Source organism: Pipistrellus hanaki, assembly GCF_964339955.1.
Source record: "Pipistrellus hanaki genome assembly, chromosome: 15".
Lineage (NCBI taxonomy): Eukaryota > Metazoa > Chordata > Mammalia > Chiroptera > Vespertilionidae > Pipistrellus > Pipistrellus hanaki.
In genome coordinates, this window is record NC_140517.1 from 40856039 (window position 1) to 40877282 (window position 21244).

At 43.2% G+C, this 21244-nt stretch overlaps 1 protein-coding gene and 1 pseudogene across 2 annotated transcripts in view; both read right to left on the reverse strand.

The window, feature by feature from the left end:
• Positions 1-21244, reverse strand: part of LOC311633877 (ly6/PLAUR domain-containing protein 3-like) — a 238827-nt pseudogene that overhangs the window by 8597 nt on the left and 208986 nt on the right. The window lies entirely within an intron of this gene.
• Positions 1310-21244, reverse strand: part of LOC311609975 (ly6/PLAUR domain-containing protein 3-like) — a 187928-nt gene continuing 167993 nt past the window's right edge. The window contains exon 4 of the transcript XR_014792868.1: positions 1310-1455. The gene's annotated coding sequence lies outside the window, so the exon portion shown is untranslated. The remainder of the gene's footprint in view (positions 1456-21244) is intronic.

The window sequence follows — 21244 nt, forward strand, 5'->3', positions numbered from 1 at the left end:
GGCTTTCCTCAGAATGCCCCCTCTGCTTTCTACACAGGGCACTAGGCAGGGGTTAGTAGACCCTGGCCTTCATGAATTGCTTCTCCCAACATGGAAAATCTTCACTACAAACAAGCTGGGGCAAAAGTGACAGAGAGCCCAGTATTCTGAGCCTGTTATCGCTGGGGGGAGCCTGGAACCGATGTGTGACATCTACATGGAGGGAAAAGTCCCTAACCTGTCAATCACACCTCTCTGAAATTACCCTCTGACCCGTGGACCTGCAGGGTTGAGTAAGGCTGGCAGCCGTTCCCACTGGAAGTTATGCTTCCTATAGTCCTTAACTGGGAGCCAGGAGAAGGGGAATCTATCTTTGTGGCTCGGTCCACTCATAATGTTACTTTCCTCATACAGAGCTGGAGTGGGTGGTGGGCATGGAGGTTGGGGGGCGTAGATCAGACAGCACAGGTCTGCTGTTTTACTGATACTTAGTATAAGTTTTTGAATACATGTTTCCTTATAATCCATTTCAATTTCCTTCTTGCTTCTCTGGGAACACATGAGATTTTCGAAGTTCGTTAACTTGATCGCCCTTATAATGACTCAGTTTTAAGTTATAATCTCAATTACTAACCCCAGCATTAGATAGGCCATGAGCGGTGACCTCACTAGCGACTTAAAGCTCCCACAGCCACTGGTACATCTCTCTGGGCTGCTCAGGCCCTGGAACACAGGTTAGGCTCCGGTTTCCAGGCCCTTTATTTCTGGCACCTGTGAATTTGTGTTTCATTGGCACCCAACTATTTATTGAAAGACTCTTTCAATAATATATGCCTTTTGAAAAGTGTCTGAGGGCCAAGTATGTGTTAGGTTCTGCACTTCAGATGGATGCCAGGACTAACAACACAGCCCATCTTGTCTTCCCAATGATTAGACTCCACTGTCCCCCCACCCCCCGGGGAAATGGGCAGTTGAATTGCAAATAAAGAATGAAAGGCTGAGAGAACATGACCAGAGATCCTTCTGTTTAAGGAGTCAGTGAATATCTCCAGAAAGAAATAAAATTTTAGTGAAGTCAGGAAAGACAAACCATGTATGGCAGGCAACAGACCTTTCTGGCCTCAGGGCCCCTCTTGCCCCAGTGGCCTCTCCACACCTTTGCCAATCAATCAAGGCCACAGAAAAGACAGCTATGATGTGTGCTGATGCTTCAGGGTCTGGAGGAGGAGAGGGCCGGATGTGAAGATCCTGTGAGGTCCAGCGGTCATGCAGACCACCTCCCACCTGAAAGATGGTTTCTTTCAGGAAAGGATAACAAAGTCCTGCCTGCAGAGAAATCATTTTATTGCTGGGCAAGGTGGCTTGAGTTGCAGGGAAAGGATGTCACCTCTGTGACTCAGAGAATGCCTTCCATGCTTGAGATGTCTTGGCTTTCTGCCCTTCTGTTTCTAAGTCTTGACTGGATCCATGGCTGTCCTTAGGGTCTGTCAAGAGACATGAAACAGGGTCTTGATGTCAATGTGAATGAGTTCTATTTATTTCTTCCAATCAGCCACCTGGAGTGTTTCTTTTCTCCATTTCTTCCTGCTCTCTGCCAGCACTACTCCCTACTCTGGCTCTCTCACACTCCCTCAAAAGACTGTGCATTTGCCCTAGCTGGTTTGGCTCAGTGGATAGAGCATCAGCCTGTGGACTGAAGGGTCCCAGGTTCAATTCAGGTCAAGGACACATGCCCAGGTTGCGGGCTCAATCTTCATTGTGAATCATGCAGGAGGCATCCAACCAATGATCCTCTCTCATCATTGATGTTTCTACCTCTATCTCCCTCTCCCTTCCTCTCTAAAATCAACAAAAATATATTTTTTTAAAAAAGACTGTGCATTGTACTCTCTCTTCCCTTCCCGCCTTCTCTCCTTCTACTTTCTCTTATCCCTAATCCTCCCCAATCCTTCCTTCCATGTGTTATCTGCAATCTCTGTTTCTTCTTCCTTTTCTAATTCTCCTCTCTCCATTTTTTGCATCTCTCTTTGTCTTTTATTTTTATTTTCTCCCCTTTTCTTTCCTGTCTAAACCACTGCTCGTCACCCCTCCTCCAGTCCCCTTCCTCCTCCCCAGACCTCTCCACGTCTCCTCAGTCCTCTCCATATCACCTGACTCCATATCTCTATCCAGCTCTGTTTTTCCCTACTTATCCCTGTCTTTTCTCCTGCTCCCCAGGCGCTCTTACCCTGTGCTAGAACTTCTAGCATTTCTTCCAAGCTCCATCCCTGTCGTAGTCTTCAGTGAGTGAGCACCACGTCTTATTATGCTTACTCCCATCAGTTGTGCATTCTGTATACAATTTGCCATTGTAGATAAAGGGGAAGGCACATGGGGGACGGTCTGAAAAGTAGAAGCAAAGGGTGTGGAAATTAGCTGTGGTGAGATTGTCTTCATCTTAGCAAGAGAAAGGGGACGTGAATGGAACACCGAGAGCTGGGTGAGGAGAGGATTCCAATAGGAGACAATTATGGAGATCCCCCACACGCTCCTCACATGCTTACCATCATCTTTGCAATATTTCCATGCATTTGAGTATTCCGGGTCTAGAGAACACCAAATGTGTGGAGCGTAAAGTGTCGTGCAATCAAAAAATTTTGTGCCACGATAGGTAAACGGGAAAGCACAGGGTTTTTCTGGAAAAAAAAAAAAAAGAAGCAGGCATTATTCTCCTCACAACTCCTAGGGACCATTTGCTCTGCGGTGATTCTGGTTACGTTTCTGTTCAAGCCAGCCCACCCCGATAAAGGGCCTGGGTGGCCGGAGCCCCCTGCTAAGCTCTAGGGGTGTCCAGATCCATATGGCCTGGTGCCTATCCTGTGATAGTAGTAATGTCCCTTAACATTATTTACCCAGAGACATTTATTTCTTGTGGGCTTTGGAGTTCCAGGAGACAGATAAGTTTGCCAGACCACAAAGCAGCATGATTTTGGATTATAATTTCTTTTAATCCTTACCCAATGATATGTTTTTATTGATTTTTAGACAGACAAGAAGAGATGAAGGGAGACACAGAGAGAAACATCCCTCAGTTGTCTCCCATACACGTCCAGATAGGGGATCAAACCGGCAACCTATAAGTATGTTCCCTGACATCAAATTGAGCCCACAACCTTTTGCTGACCCTCCAACCAACGGAGGCACCCAGCCAGGGCTAGGATCATAATTCTTTATACTGTGCTGACTTGTTGTGTCTGGAGCTGCGGCTTCTCCCGATTCAACACTAAAAATCTAAGTCCATGTCACCTTTATCAACACAGGTGATGTCTCCTTGTTATTGGTAATATTCTGCCTCACATCGATCAGAAGCCCAATTACAATCCACATTCATGGGGTAACAAAATGAGTTTCAGTGAGCACCAACTTTGGCACTTGAATAGGTTGAGGAGGAAAACTATGGAAACCAGAGAGGGCTTCGTGGCCAAGGCATCTTGGCTTGAATGAATTCTCTCAACTGCATCACTGAACTTACTGGTGGCAAAGCTCACCTCTCTGCAACGCATGTGCCTATTTCTTTCTGTTTGAATAACCTCTGTCCCCACTCAGTCCTGCCCCTGCTTCTTGAACAGGCTCCCTGAGTAGAACGCCATCCCTTGGAATGAGGCCTGATCCTGAGACTCCAGCCCCACTATCTAACAGTGGCTTGACCTTAATGACTAAACACCTAGGGGGAGAGAGAGGGGAGAGGTACACCTCCCCCTCCCATTACTGAGAGGGCAGTCTTAGTCCATGCATGTAAAATACCTTTGAAGAATGCTGATAGCAGTTACCACCTAACATTAGTTTGTTTGATTTGATTATTACTTTTCTTTTCATTATTTTCCAACATTTCTAATAAAAGTGTAACATGCTAATTAGACAGGACAGCTGAACAACTTTCCAGATGTCATTCCCGACATCTTTCTGGACGAAGCTGCTGCAGCAGCGGCAAAGCAAAGGTGATTAGGGGCAATCAGGCAGGCAGGCAGACGGGTTAGGGGCAATCAGGTAGGGAGGTAAGTAGTTAGGAGTGATCAGGAAGGCAGATCAGTGATTAGGAATGATCAGGCAGGCAGAGGGGTTAGGGGCAATCTGGAAGGCAGGCAAGTGGTTAAGGGCAATCAGGTAGGCAAGCAGAGGCAATTGGGGGCAACCAGGCTGACAGACAAGCAGTTAGGGGTGATCAGGAGGGCAGGAGAGCCATTAGGGGTATCAAGCAGATTGGCAAAGTGGTTAGGAGCAATCAGGTAGGCAGGCAGAGTAGTTAGGGGTGATCAGGCAGGCAGGTGAGTGGTTCAGGGCGATTAGGCAGGCAGGCAGGCAGAGGAGCGGTTAGGAGCCAGTGGTTCCAGGTTGTGAGAGGGATGTCCAACTGCTGGTTTAGGAATGATCTTCAGCAGTTAGGCATCCCCTGAGTGGTCCCAGATTGTGAGAGGGTGCAGGCAGGGATGAGGGACCCCCCAGCCCATGCACGAATTTTGTGTGCCATGCCTCTAATGTGTGTATGTTCCCTAGGTTTGGCCTGTAATCAGGGCCGTCTTCCCTGGGTGCCCACAGCTGGCCCTGCACCTTACAGCCACCCACTCTGGTTCTCTTTTGACATCAGGCAATTGGAGCCTGTCAGCCAGGGAAAGGGATCAAAAGGTGATTAGTGCCCCTCATATGATTGGTAGAGCAGTCATTCTGGTAATTCCACCAATAGGGTCAAAATTTGCATATTACCCTTTTAAAGGAAAAGGCATCCAAATTGGAAAAGAAGAAGTAAAGTTATCCTTATTTGCAGATGACATGATACTGTACATAAAAAACCCAAAGGACTCCATTAAAAAAGTAATTGACTTAATAAATGAATTTGGCAATGTAGCAGGATACAAAATTAACGCCAAGAAATCTATGGCATTTGTATACACCAACAGCGAACTTGTAGAAACAGAGACTAAAAAAGCAATTCCATTTACCATTGCACCAAAAAAATTAAGATACCTAGGAATAAACTTAACTAAGGAAGTAAAAGACCTATATGCAGAAAACTACACGACACTGAAAAAAAAGATAAAGGTAAACAGATGGAAGAACATACCATGTTCATGGATTGGTAGAATCAACATCATCAAAATGTCCATACTTCCTAAAGCAATCTATACATTCAATGCACTCCCCATTAAAATACCAAAGGCATATTTCACTGAACTAGAAAGAACTCTCCAAAAGGTCATTTGGAACAATAAAAGACCCCAAATAGCCACAGCAATCTTGAGAAAGAAGAGTAAAGTAGGAGGTATCTCAATTCCAGACTTCAAGATGTATTACAAAGCCACTGTTCTCAAAACAGCCTGGTACTGACACAAGAACAGACATATAGATGAATGGAATTGAATCGAGAACCCAGATATCAACCCAAATCACTATTCTCAGTTAATATTTGACAAAGGAGGCACAGATATACAATGGAGTCAAGGAAGTCTCTTCAATAAATGGTGTTGGGAAAATTGGACAGATACATGTAAAAGAATGAAACTAGATCACCAACTTACACCATACACAAAAATAAACTCAAAATGGATACAGGACTTAAACATAATCACTAAACCATAAAAATACTAGAGGCATCCACAGGCAGCAAAATCTTAGACATATGCAAAAAGAACTTCTTCACTGATACTGCCCCTTGGACAATGGAAGCTAAAGAGAAAATAAACAAATGGGACTACATCAAAATAAAAAGCTTTTTTACAGCAGAAGAAACTATCAACAAAACAACAAGAAAGCCCACTGTATGGGAGAACATATTTGCAAATGTTATCACTGATAAAGGCTTAATCTCCAACATCTACGGACAGCTTATACAACTAAATAAAAGGTTGATGAATGATCCAATTAAAAAAAAGCGCAATGGACCTAAATAGAATATTTTCAAAAGATGACAGAAGGAAGGCAAAGAGGCACATGAAAACATGCTAAAAGTCACTAATTACTGGAGAGATGCAAATCAATACATCAATGCCGTACCATCTCACACCTGTCAGAATGGCCAACATCAACAAATCAACAAAGGACAAGTTTGACGAGGTTGCGGAGAAAAAGGAACCCTCGTGCACTGCAGGGGGAATGCAGACTGGTGCAACAACTGTGGAAAACAGTATGGAGTTTCCTCAAAACACTGAAAATGAACTCCCATTTGACCCAGTAATCCCACTCCTAGGAATATATCCTAAGAAACTAGAAACACCAATCAGAAAGGATATATGCACCCCTATGTACATAGCAGCAAAATCTACAATAGCTAGAATATGGAAACAGCCTAGGTGCCCGTCAGCAGATGATTGGATCTAAAAACCATGGTACAACTACACAATGGGATACTATGCTGCCATAAAAACGAAGGAATTCTCATCATTTGCAGCAACCTGGATAGAACTAAAGAACATCACGCATAGTGAAATAAGCCAGTCAATGAAAGAGAAATACCACCTGGCCTCACTCATTTATGGATATTAAAGAACATTATAAATTGATGAACCAAAAGTCAGAAATAAAGACAGTAAAGCAACAAGCAGACTGTCAAATTACAGCCGGGAGGGTAGGGAGATCTGGGGGAGATAAGAGATCAACTGAAGGACCTGTATACATGCATATAAGTACAACCAATGGACACAAAATCTGGGGAGGGAGGGTATGTATGGGAGTGGGGGGGGTGCAATTTTAAAATATGTACACAGATAATTATTTAATAAAAAAAATTACATATTACCATTTTAATATATAGGATATATACAGCTAATATGCTAAGTGTCCTTCCATCCATCCAACAGGTCACTATGACACGGACCAAACATCAGGTGGCAGACGCTCAATGAAGGAGTTGTGTGACACACAGAGAATGGCACCATGGACCTGGCACCCACAAAGCAACACTCACAAGATTCTCCCAAGTGGAACACAGGTCCTGGCACCACCCCGAAGGGAGAGCCCACCAAATCGCAGCTAATGCTGCCAAGACCCCATGGCAAAACATGCAGCCCACAGCCCAGACCAGCCCAGAAATGATCGCTGTGGGCACCAGGTAATGACAACATATAGCAAGGCCTGGCTTTCTTGCCCTAGTGATGATTAGCCTCCTTGCAGTTTCTTCAGCTCAGAAACATGACTTGCTTTATAGCCAGGTAAAAACACTATACTGTAACCAAATGTCTGTGAAGCGTTTTCCTCTGCCTCATCTCATTTGATCCTCACAGAAGTCCTGGAGTAGGAAGATAGTAGACTCAGTAGAATTGTATTTTCTTTCATTAGCAGAGAAATGGAGATTTCGAGAGCTTAGAAACTTGACCGACTGAAAAGAAATAAGAAATGGTGGACCTTGAAAATGACTTCAGGCTTTCTCACTGTGCAGAATAGAGTCAAACACTGCTGCAGTTAAATATGTTACCCTTATTCTCCCTGCATGATCGACAATAATAATTTGCTTCATGTTGATATTTACTGCTGTGTTTCTGACAATTACCTAAAAGAAAATTTGGGGTGCCTCACTGGGCTGAAAAAAAGTTTAGATAAATCAGAAAGCAAGTTTATTCTATATACATAAAAGGCTAAGTTGACACATGCATGTGTGATACATACAAAGCTCTTGCTGGCTTCACTCACTAAATCACAGTCGTTGTCGATTGTGAATTTGGTTAACACTTTTATTATAGAGAAAGGGCAAATAGCAATATCAAAATATTTCTTCTAATTAATTTCCTTTCAATGTGCATGAACTTGTGTACCAGGCCACTGGTCTGAGATAATTGGAGGTGAGAGGATCCCAGGATACAACTGAGCTGGAAAAAATACAGGGTAGAGGAGATGGAAGGAGGAGAAGAGAGATGGATGGGATGGTTGGAGTCCATTTGATGGCATAAATACTCTGCAGCTCTAACTTTTTTCACATTAAAACATTATAATTTTGTATGTGGTAAAAACACCAAGTAAGAGCTCCGTGGATCTACTCTACAGCATAGTGACTATAGTTAACAACACTGTATTTTCTTCACATTTTGAAGGCCATTTTAATAGAAACAGGTACATGAGAAAGCTACGAGACATACTAGATTAGTAAGAGTCTTACACTTTCTCATTGCAATCATACTGACAGCTAAGGGTTAAATGGCCAAATAGGACTCAACTCATACCACATTCATCATGCATTTGCCCTGACAATATGGCTTCCCTGTTACCCCGTACACGTACCCCTATTTACATAAAAAACTCACTGTGAACAATATATGAAACCTGAGTGTAGGGTCCCATGTCTGGAACAGGGAAAGCAAATTTAGGAATGAGGCAGCTATTGTGGGGATCCATAGTTATTAGCACTATAAGCTTTTGAGTAAGGCTGACAAGGCTTATACTTCAGAGACTTGTTTAAAAACAACAAATTCTTAATAGTGTTTGGCCACCCTGGGCAATGTGGCTCAGTTAGTTGGAGCATTGTCCAATTCACCAAAGGGTCAAGGGCTCGATACCCAGTTAGGGCACATATGCAGGTAGTGGGTCCAATCCCCAGTTTGGGCCCATACAGAAGGCAACTAGTCAATGTTTCTCTCTCACATCAATGTTTCTCTTCCCCTCTCTCTCTTTCTGTCTTCCTCTCTCTCTAACATCAATAAAAACACATCCTCGGTGAGGATTTTAAAAACAGTGTTTGGCCATTGAGGCACACTCAAGAACATTATTATTATTTACTGGAGCCAAGATGCACCAAATCGTGGGTAGGTACAGTCCCCAAGCCTAGCCTGTGATCAGGGCCATCTTCTCCGGCTGCCAGCAGCTGGCCCTGCAGCCCGCCACCACCCACCTCAGTTCCCCATTCACCATTCAGCAATGGAAGCCTGATGGCCAGGGGAGGGACCGAGAGATTGGCTGTTCCTGCCCACTTACCAGCCCCACCACAGCTGCCCTTCAATCTCTGTGTGTGGGGTGACTGGCAGGGTGGGTGCTTGGCCTGGTGCTACCCACATGCCCCACCATCCACCCTGTGTAGGTCCCCCTCTGCCATTGCCGATCAGAGCCTACTGAGGGGAAAAAGAGACTGATATGAGCTCAGTCAACTAATAGTGACTGATTGAGCAGTCATTCTGGTTCTTCTGCCATTATGGTCTGTGGGTTTATATTATATAGGATTATTATTAATACTAGTGGCCCAGTACACAAATTTTAATGCACAGGGGTGTTCCTCTGCATGGCCTGAAACCTTTCCAATCTGGGACCCCCTTGAAGGATGTTTAAGCCCAATCACTCTAGCAATCCAGGACCACTCACCTGCATGCCTGCCTAATTGCCCCTAACCACTCTACCTGCTGACCTGCTTGCCCCAAACTGTCCCCCTTGCTGGCTTGATCACCCCCAACTGCCCTCCCCGCTTGGAATGGTCACCCCTAACCTCCTCTGCCTCGGCCCTGCCGCTGTGGCTTTGTCCAGAAGGACATCCAGGAAAGTCTCCTGGAAGGTCTCCCAATCTAATTAGCATATTATCATTTTATTAGTATAGATAGAGGTCTGGTGCAAGGGTGGGAGACAGCTGGTCTGCCATGAAGGGTGTACCAGATCAGGGTTTGGGTCCCTCTGGGGACAGGGCCAGTCTGGGTGAGGGGCCTTGGCAGTTTGTAGGCTGGCCACACCCCCTTCAGGCCTGCCATGTCCCCACGAAGGGGCATGGCTGGGCAGGGCAAGGGCCATTTAAGGGTTGTTTGCAGGCCAGCCAAGCCCCCAGTTTTGTCTGGGAGGATGTCCAGGTCTCTGGAGAGAACCAAGAAGATGGCATAGGTAAACATCTAAACTGCTACCTCGCACAACAATTTCAAAACTAAAACTAAAAAACAAAATGTCTGTCACCCAGAACCACAGGAAAACTGGCTGAGTGGAAGTTCTTCAACTAAAAGGAAAGAGAAAAGTGCATTGAGACGTACACAAGCGCTGAAAAGCTGAGGTACAAAGGTGCATAAATGAGGCTGATGGTGGGCGTTGCTTTTTTCAACCTGAAGGGAGTCAAACACCTGATTACTCTGAAATCCAGCTTCTGAATAGACACAGGGGACCCAAACTCCTATGGGGAGAAGCTGGACTGTCTGCCATCAGGTTGGAAAGTGAGGGGGCCTTGTTTGCAGACCTGTGCGCTGGAATAATTGTTTACTGTTCTGGGGCGCGGGACACGGGGACACGGTTGGACACACAGAGAGGGATGACTGGCAGCCATCACTGTTTGCCATGCCCTAGCCTAGTGATACCCTGAGATCCTGACCCACAGAATCTACAATCCCTCCCAAGCACCAGGCAGCGGCTTTTGCATATGAATGGCCTTCCCTATCACACCTTAACCTAGCAAACTACAGCCCTGGTCAAACAGCTCCAAAACCTCCAAACCCCAAGCAAAAGGGGAGAAAATTTTAGTTATCACTATAGCTCCTGCTGGGTGGCTTCAGACAATAGCTGACCTGCACCATTGGAGATCCGAAGCCAGTGTACCAAGTGGTCAGCGTGAGACACCAGATTTCAACTCCTAATACCCATAAGTGACACATTCAAGAGGCAGACTCAATGAGCACCAAAGGCCCACTGATATAAGTCCTGCCCCATAAGTGTGTTTCCAACGCAGCAATTCTTCCATTATAGACACAGCAGGTCCTCACAGCCAATTAGCCTGGAGGTCAATTCCTCCCAGTGTACCAATAGCAATTAAAGCTTAACTACACCAAGACATTGCACTCAGCCCATCAAGGGTTGTACCAAGAGTGTCTACCTCAGGTGATTGGGGAGGCTGAACTACTGGCACCTGTGGGTCACCTACCACACAAAGCCACTCCATCAACACAGGGAAGCAGCCAAAATGTGGAGATAAAGAAACATGTCATGAGTGAAAGAAATGGAGGAAAGCAAATTACTGGACATAGAATTCAAAACCACATTTATTAGGTTACTTAAAAATTTTCTAAAAACTACCGAGATACTTGATGAGACCTCTAAGGAGCTTAGTGAGACTTTCAAGGACCTTAATGAGAATGCCCAAAAAATAGAAAAGGACCAATCAGAAATTAAGGATCACTGTCTGAAATAAAGAATATACAGAAACTCAACTGTAGATCAAGGTACTTCAAGAATCAACCCAAAAATCTGAAATATAAGGAAACAAAAAAAACACCCAATCAGAAAAACAAAAAGAAAAAAGAATCTAAAAATATGAAGAAAGTGTATGGAGACTCTGGGACAACTTTAAGCATGCCAACATCAGAATTATGGGGAATCCAGAAGAGAGAGAACAAAATATTGAAAACCTATTAGAAAAAATAATGACAGAAAACTTTCCCTACCTGGTGAAAGAAATAGATTTAAAAGTCCAGGAAGTGCACAGAACCCCAAACAAAAGAAATCCAAAGAGGACCACACTAAGACACATCATAATTAAAATGCCAAGGGCAAAAGACAAAGAATCTTGAAAGCAACAAGAGAAAAACATTTAGTTACCTGCAAGGGAGTACCCCTACAAATGTCAGCTGATTTCTCAACAGAAACTATGCGGGCCAGAAGGGAGTGGCAAGAAATATTCAAAGTGATGAACAGCAAGTACCTACAACCAAGATTATTCTACCCAGCAAAGCTATCATTCAGAATTGAAGGTCAGATAAAGAGCTTCGCAGACAAGAAAAAGCTAAAGGAGTTCATCACCACCAAACCAGGATTACAGGAAATGCTGAAGGGTATTCTTTAAGAAGAGGAAGAAGAAGAAAAGGTAAAGATAAAAATTATGAACAACAAAATGACATCAAATATATATCTAACAACAAGTGTATCTAAAAATCAAGTGAATAAAAAAATCTGATGAACAGAATGGATTTGATGAATATAAAAGAATGAGGGACATAGAAAGGGAGTGGACTGACAATTCTCAGGGGGAAAGGGTGTGATGGGTACAGGAAGAGATTGGACAAAAATCTTACACCTATGGATGAACACAGTGGCAGGGGTAAGGGTATGGGGTGGGGAATCAGATGGAGGGGAGCTATGGGGACACCTGTAATAATCTGAACAATAACGATTTATTTAAAAAAAAAAACCACAAAAAACAGAAGGTCTCTGGAAAGTCTGCTGGTCTAATAAGTGTATTACACTTTTATAAGTATATATTATTATTAATTTTATCATTCAACCCATTTCTGGTGCACTTTCTTCGACCTCAGTCTAAGCCTCTCTCCCCTCCTTACCTCCACTTTCAGAATTGCCCACTTGTAGAATTGCACAGGCACCCGCGAAGATAAGAAAGATCCCAGCGTGAAGAGCCATAGCTGCTGACCTTCCTGTGACTGATAAATGTCAGCCTCTGCTGCCTTTTATATAATATGCTTCCCTCACACCACCCCCTGCAACCAGATAAGAATCAACATCCTCAAGGCAGTGCATGTGTGTTTCTAAGCCGGAGAGCATGAAGTTCAAGATTATCTCTCAGCTGAAATCACAGGACAATGACTCACAGCTTAATGTCCCTGAGTCTCAGAAGCTGAAAATGCATTTAAAATGAGGCATAGATGTTTGTAAAATTCCTTTGTTTTAGTGTTTCATGACCAGGCAAAAGGGAGAGGGAACGATGAAAAGGACCTCTGCTCTCACAGGGTATTCAACCCCATGGATATGGACTATTCCTTGGTAAAGGCCAAGGAAGTGGGAGGTGGAGGAGGGCAAAGAGGGAAGGGGTCTCCTACAATAATGTCAACATTAAACATTTTTTAATTAAAAAAAATACTAAAATGGCCCCGCTGGCATGGCTCAGTGGTTGAACATTGACTTGTGAACCAGGAGATCACAGTTCAAATACCGGTCAGGACATATACCGGGGTTGCAGGCTTGATCTCTACTAGGGGGGCTTGCCTGAGGCAACCAATCAGTGATTCTCTCTCATCATTGATGTTTCTCTCACTCTTTCTCTCCCTTCCTCTCTGAAATCAATAAAAATATTTTTATATACTAAAATGAATAAATAAAATAAATTAAAAAAAGAACAAAATCCATTTGATTTCCTGACTGTAGACTCCAGATTGAGTGCCCAACCAGTTCACCTGTCAGAGTCTCAGAGAAGTGTGAGAAGACAGCCAAGCAATTCTCCATTTAGGAGGAAACTGAGGCTCAGGGAACTCCTCAAGGGCACAGGGTGAGTTACAACCACCCAGCTGCCCTACCTGGTTTTGCTCAGTGGGTAGTGTGGGCCTGATGACTTATGGGTCTCAGGTTCAATCTGGACAAGAGCACATATCTCCATTCCGGGCTTGATACCCAGCGCTGTTTGGACATGTGTGGGAGGCAACCAACCCATGTGACTCTCTCACATCAACGTTTTTCTCTCTGTCTCTCCCCCTCCCTTCCACTCTCTCTAAAAATCAATGGAAAAATATCCTTGGGTGAGGATTTACCTAGAAACATTTTTTAAATAACCAAATAAATAAAACCACCAGCTTCGGGGACATTTTCAGAGTAGGAGTTTCCCTGACACATTCACCCTTGACCATATTTATCTCCTCCAAAAGGCTTCCCTACCCTGGCTCAAAATTCAAGTAACACTGGAAACACAACTCATTTTCTAGACCAGAAAGGCCTAGATCCCTCATCTACTTGTTATGAAATGCTTCTCTTCCTCTGAGCCCCCGTTTCCTCAATTGCAAAATGTAGGTCACAATCCCTTTCTCTCAGGGCTTTGAGCTGGTGTGGCTGCTCTACAGACAGCAGGTGCTCTGTGAAAGCCACCTCACTCTGGCGAGAATCCATGGGCCATTTGTTTACCATAGTGAACAAAGAATACAATACTTAGGAATGGATTTAGCAAAAGAAATTTAAAAATATACTCCACAAACTACAGCACATGGTTGAAAGACATTAAAGAAGACCTAGCCCAGTTGGCGGGGCTCAGTGGTTGAACATCAACCTATGAACCAGGAGGTCACAGTTAAATTCCAGGTCAGGGAACATGCCCAGGTTGCAGGTTCGATCCTCAATAGGGGCTATGTAGGAGGCAGTCGATCAATGAGTCTCTCTCTTCATTGATGTTTCTATTTCTCTCTCCCTCTCCTTTTCTCTCTTAAACCAATAAAAATATATTATTTCTAAAAATAAAAAGAATGAAATGCCCTGACCAGTGTGGGCATCATCCATGCACCTAAAGGTTGCTGGTTTAATTCCCAATCAATGCACATCCCCAAGTTGCAGTTTCAGTCCTCAGTAGTTAACATGCAGGAGGCAGCCAATGGGTGTTTCTCTCTCATATCAATGTTTCTCACTTTCTCTCTCGTTCTCTTCCTCTCTCTCTCTCTCAAGAATAATCAATGAAATATGTTTCTAAATGATGCAATCATACATACCACATAAATAAACCTTGAAGATATGTGCCAATACAACATGTGCTACGACTCCATTTATATAAAGTGTCCAAAATAGCCATAACCGGTTTGGCTCAGTAGATAGAGCATCGGCCTGCAGATTCAAGTGTCCCAGGTTCAATTCCGGTCAAGGGCATGTACCTTGATTGCAGGCACATCCCCAGTGGGTTCTATGCAGGAGGCAGCTGATTGATGTTTCCCTCTTATTGATGTTTCTAACTATCCCTCTCTCTCTCCCTTTATCTCTATACAATATCATTAAAATATTTTTTTTTCTAAATGTCCAAAATAGGCAAGTCTATAAAGAACAAATCCATCAGTGCTTGCCAAAGCCTGGGAGGTGGGAAGTGGAGAACTAATGATGGGCCCTGGGTTTTTCTTGCAGCGTATGAATCTGTTCTAAAATTAATTGTGATGATCAGTGCACAGCTATGAATAGACCAAAGACCATTGAATTGTATACTTTAAATCAATAAGTTGTGTGACATGTGAATTCCATTACTACAAAGTAATTCCATTACTCAGAAACTGACAGGTGGAAACATTTGAGATCTTGTTCCCCAGCATATGTTGTTATTTCAGCTCCACTAAACTCTTATAAGATATATGTACAATAAAATAAACTAATGAAAATTTTAAAAACTTGGAAGGCATTCCGAAAGGTCGTTTCGCATTTTACAACAGGTTTGAAGGAGGCCCACATGGTATCCCTGCCCCTGGCTTTATGGGGGACCTCCTTCTGGCAGCCTGATCAGGTACCTCAGAATCCAGGCCTGCTTTATGCATTTTCTGGCTAGAACGACCTTGGGGAAAGATTTTAATTGCTCTGGCCCTGTCTTGTCATCTATAGAATGAAAATACCGAAAACTTTGATCCCTAGTTTTGTTACCAGATTCAAACCAGAAAACATATGTTAATAATTAAAAGCTCCTTGGCCAGACTGGCTCAGGTGGTTTGACCATTTTCCCCGTACACCGAGAGGTGGCAGGTTTGATTTGTGATCAGGGCACATACCGAGGTTGCAGGTTCGATCATGATTGATGTTCTCATATTGATGTTTCTCTCTCTTCCTTTGTCTGTAAAATAAATAAGCATATCCCTGGGTGAAGATTTTAAAAAAAATGTTCAAAGGACCAAATGGAAATTTTGAAGTTTAAAAGTATGAAAATGCCAAAACCAGTTTGGCTCAGTGGATAGAGCATGACCTGTGGACAGAAGGTCCCAGGTTTGATTCCGGTCAAGGGCATGCACCTTGGTTGCAGGCATATCCCCAGTGGGGGGTGTGCAAGAGGCAGCTGATGGATGATTCCCTCTCATCAATGTTTCTAATTCTCTATCCCTCTTTCTTCCACTCTGTAAAAAAATCAATAATATATAACTATTTTTAAAGTATGATGATGAAAATTAAAAACTCACTAGAGGAACTCATAAGGAGATCTGAACTAGCAAAAAAAAAATGTTGGCAAACTTGACAAGTGAATAAAAGTATCCAATCTGAAGAGAAGAACGAATAAAAATGAACTGAAGCTCAAAGACCTGTGGGACACCATCAATAGAACAACATACACGTAATGGAAGTAGGAGAAGGAAAAGAGAGGAAAGGGCAGAAGTAAGATCAGTTTGGGGAGTACTGGCATCTTAACAGTGTTGTCTCCTCACCACACACATGGGATGTCTTGTCACTGATTTAGGTCTTTTTCCATTTCTTTCTGCAATGCTCTGTAGACATCAACCAGGTGGATTTTATGATGTGTAAATTATACTTCAATAAAGAGTGAAAAATGAGACTAACAGGAAGTTTCTTGGGTACTTACACTGGGTCCCACGATCTGGTTCATTATTCAATCAGGAGAGATGGACATTGTGTTTTTCCTTTCGAGGCATTGAAGTTTCTTAATGCTAGCCAGAAAGCTCTAGGCAACTCTCCTGGGGTCCATCTATGTACTTCCTGCATCGACCTCATAAATTTTCATGATTTCCTATCTTGCTAAAAAAACCCAGGAGACTTCCTCTCTTGTTGCTCCAAGCCTGCCTCCTCCAGCCCCAGCTTACTCACTCTGTTCCTGACTGCACCCCAGGTTTGCCTGGGTGGGGTGCGATGCCTCCTCTCCTGGACTGTGAATACATGTGATTAGATGCTGCTGTCCATCTGGTCTTTGCACTGGTGGGTGCTGTGCATGGAGTCATCTCATACCATTTAAGGTGGGGTGTCCCTCCCTCACCAATGGTGTGACCAGGAGGTGATCAGAACAACATAGCTATTTCCTTCACAATCCTACCAGGATGTGGAAAGAGTGGGTCAGTCCTGGCCAACATATCTCTCTCTCTCTCTCTCTCTCTCTCTCTCTCTCTCTCTCTCTCTCTCTCTCTCCTCTCTTAAAATCAATAAAATTTTCTTTTAAAAAATAGTGGAGTCATTGGTTCACTTTTTTGGCAGCCTGCAGACCACTACCCTTCTTCTCCTAGAAGTCTGTTGTGACTCACTATTTCTGCTCCCAGACCCCACACTGAAAAGAGAAAAAGGAAAAACTGACTTATCTCTCCTCTCTCTCTCCTCCCCTCTGCCTCTGCAAATATATTTCTATTTCTCGGACCTTGCATAAATCTCTCCATGATTCCAGGCTTTTACAAAATACAAGAGGTTATTTTAAATAGTCAAAGATGCTAGGAAAAGATTCACTGAAATCTTGGCTTAATTGGGGGGTGGGGGAGAGGCCCTGATGAAATGCAAGTGATTTCTGAATATTCTCTTTTATTCTTTTTGGAGGGAAATATACAAAATGTTTAGTTTGACTGAAATATTGTGGGTTGATCTGAGCTTCAAAACTGCATTATCAACGTTTGATTGTGTTTGTGGTGGGCTTTCCAAATTAGTTACTGTTATTATAGGGGTAAAAGCTACTCTTTTAGAAGAAAGTTATAAAGACAAAATATGCAAAACTGGAAAGCTAATTCTATAGTGTTACCTTGTTCCCTTTTACCATTTACCATTGGCAAATGCATGACACCTTGCCTCTCTTCAAGTGAACGCCTTATTTGTTTATTCATTATTATCCCATCTAACACAAGAAATGGATGTCTTTGTCACTCACCTTAACTGGAGTCAATTACATCACTTTTAGTGGATGTGGTGTGGGGGTCAGCTGACCGTTTTCTCTTCTTTGCACCAGCACTATGCCTTCCTGCTCAAGGACAACCACACTTAATCATTCATGAGTACACCCCTTGTTTATTTCTCCTTTTTTAAAAAATTGATTTAAGGAGAGGAAAGGAGGAAGGAAAGAGAGAGGGAAAGAGAAAGAGAGAGAGAGAGATCAGATGTCTCCTGAACATGCCCTGATCAAGGGTTGTACTTGAAACCTGGGTGTGTGCACTGACCCAAAATCAAACTTGCCAACTTTTAGTGTACAAGATGATGAGCCAACCAACTGAGCCACACAGCCAGGGCTATTAGTCCTACTCAAGGAAACTAGCAACCACATAAAATAAAGGAAGTAAAAAGGGGGTTCGCACCTGACGGGCATGGCTCAGTGGTTGGGCATTGACCTATGAACCAGGAGATCATGGTTCAGTTTCAGGTCAGGGAACATGCCCAGGTTGCATGCTTGATCCTCAGAGTGGGGCATGCAGGAGGCAGCCTATTACTGATTCTCTCTCATCATTGATGTTTCTATCTCTCTCTCCCTCTCCTTTCTTCTCTGAAATCAGTAAAAATATATATTGTATTTTAAAAGGGGGTTAGTGAAGAAGAATGGGAGAAGAGAAAGTGACAGGGATGGGGATGAGAAGATGGAAGCAAAGGAGGATGGTGAGAACAAGAAAGGTGGAAAGACTGAGAAAAGCATGCAGAGGAAAGAGAGGGTGGGAAAAGAGGAAGGAAATGGGGTAGAGGGAGATGTAATATTTAATTTTTTAAATTTTATTTCAGGGAGGGAGGAAGAGGCAGAGATAGAAACATCAATGATGATTTAAAAAAAATGAAAAGAAAAAGAAAAGAAACATCAATGATGATCCAGAATCATCAATCAGGCTGTCTCCTGCCTGCCCCCCACTGGGGGTCAAGCCTAAATCCAGGCCATGTACCCTGACCCAGAATCCAAACTTGACCTCCTTGTTCATAGATCCATGCTCAACCACTGAGCCACACCCACCAGGCATGACCTGTAATATTAACACAGTGCCCAACATTTGGTAAGAACTTGGCCACAAAGAATCTCACACAGTTCTAGTGGAAGTACTAACAGTTCAGCATCCTATATAATAAAAGCCTAATATGAAAATTGTCTAGTCATCTGGTCATCCGATCAACCAATCAAAGCATAATATGCAAATGATATGCGTACACTCGCTATGATGTGAACTGACCATCAGGGCACAGATTCTCTAACTGGTAGGTTAGCTTGCTGCTGGGGTCCGGCCCAGCGGGACTGAGTGAGATGGGCCAGACATGCCCTGGAGCCCTCCCACTGTCCCTCCCCAGCCAGCCTGGCCTGTGCCCTCTTGCAATCTGGGACTCCTCGGGGTATGTTAGAGAGCACTCCTTGGGAGAGTGCCAGATGCAGGGCTCATGGCTGGTGAGCGCTGCTATGACAGCATGAGTCTCTCCCAGTTGGTACTGATTGGGTGTGAGCCTGCGGCAGATACAGTGGGGCCAGAATGAGCAGGAGCAGCAGGTAGGAGCTGCAGGTGGCATTGGATTGCAGGTTTTGGCCCAATCCCTGCAGGCCACCCAAAGGGGCCTGTGCACAAATTTGTGTACTGGGTCCCTAGTTTATATATGTAAAGGGCTAAGTGACTGGCTACACATCCATCTGACTGTCTGGCTGGTATATATGATGCATACTGGCAATTTAAAAATATATACTGACTCTCACATGCATGATACATATAAAGCTCTCCCTGGCTCTAGTCACATGCGACACCAGAATGCATCTGAAGACCAACTATTGGCACAAAAGATTGCAACCTAACATAATTGAAACTGAAGTATTAACAGGATCTCTGGAATGAGAGGTTCTGATTCCAAGAATTGATTTGACCCTGTCTGACAATGGCCTCCCATTTAAATTAATTCAAAGACACTTTCCCATGATGCCAGCATTTGCGATGACTATTAATAAATCACAAGGACAAACTCTAGACAGAGTAGGAATATTCATCAGACATGGTCATTTATATATTGCTTTCTCTCAAGTTCAAAGAGCGTGTGGCAAAGTTAAAGTTGTAAATACTTCATTTATATGCAAAAGCCACTGCATGAAGCTTAAGTGAGTTTGTAGATTGTTTGGGGCAGAGTCTCAGGGTGTCCCTAAGCAAGGTTGTTGCAAACATCTGAAATTTTCGGGTGCCAGAAGAAGAGAGAGAGCAAGATACTGAAAACCTATTAAAAGAAATAATAACAGAAAACTTTCCCCCCCCGGTGAAAAAAATAGATTTAAAAGTCCAGGAAGCACGCAGAACCCCAAATAAGAGGAATCCAAAGAGGACCATACCAAGACACATCATAATTAAAATGCCAAGGACAAAAGACAAAGAGAGAATCTTGGAAACAGCAAGAGAAAAATAGTTAATTATCTACAAGGGAGTACCCATATGAATGCTAGCTGATTTCTCAACAGAAACTATGCAGGCCAGAAGGGAGTGGCAAGAAATATTCAAAGTGATGAACACCAAGAATGCTGAAGGGTATTCTTTAAGAAGAGGAAGAAGAAGAAAAAGGTAAAGATAAAAATTATGAACAACAAAAAGACATCAAATACATACCTACCAACAAGTGAATCTAAAAATCAAGTGAATAAAAAGTCTGAAGAACAAAATGGACTGGTGAATATAATGGAATCAGGGACATAGAATGGGAGTAGACTAACAATTCTCAGGGGGAAGGGTTCTGAGGGGTGTGGAAAGTGGAAAAAAATCTTACACCTATGTTTGACGACAGTAGTGGTGGGTAAAGGCATAGGGCACATGTGTCACACACAAGGCCCGCGGGCCAAATCCAGCCCGCCAGGCCTTGCAATGTGGCCCGCACCGCGGTGTCATCACTGCACTCCGCTGTCAGTTTATGACATTGTCAGTTTATGACTGTTCAGTAAACCATTTGGCCCGCGATTTAGGCTGGATTTTAGATTTTGGCCCCTTCTCTGATTGAGTTCGACACCCCTAGCATAGGGTAAGGTGGGGAATCAGGTGTAGGGGAGCTATGGGGGGGGGGGGAAAGAGGAACACCTGTAATAATCTAAACAATAAACATTTATTTTTTATAATAGAAAATAATAATAAAATAAAATAGTATATTGATAAATTTTAAATAACTCCCCATTATTAATAAATATCTTCAAAAACAGAAACAAAATACTTCTTTAACTGGCTAAGAAATATCTTTTCCAAATCAACAGCCAGTATCCTAATTAATGGTGAGACAGAAAAGATGTTATTATTATTATTTTTTTAAATATATTTTATTAATTTTAAAAAATATATATTTTATTGATTTTTTTTACAGAGAGGAAGAGAGAGGGATAGAGAGTTAGAAACATCAATAAGAGAGAATCATCGATCAGCTACCTCTTGCACACCCCCTATTGGGGATGTGCCCACAACCTAGGTACATGTCCTTGACCGGAATCGAACCCAGGACCTTAAGTCCATAGGCTGATGCTCTATCCACTGAGCCAAATCGGTTTCGGCTATTTTATTGATTTTTTACAGAGAGGAAGGGAGAGAGAGATAGAGAGCTAGAAACATCGATGAGAGAGAAACATCGACCAGCTGCCTCCTGCACACCTCCTACAGGGGATGTGCCCGCAACCAATGTACATGCCCTTGACCGGAATTGAACCTGGGACCTTTCAGTC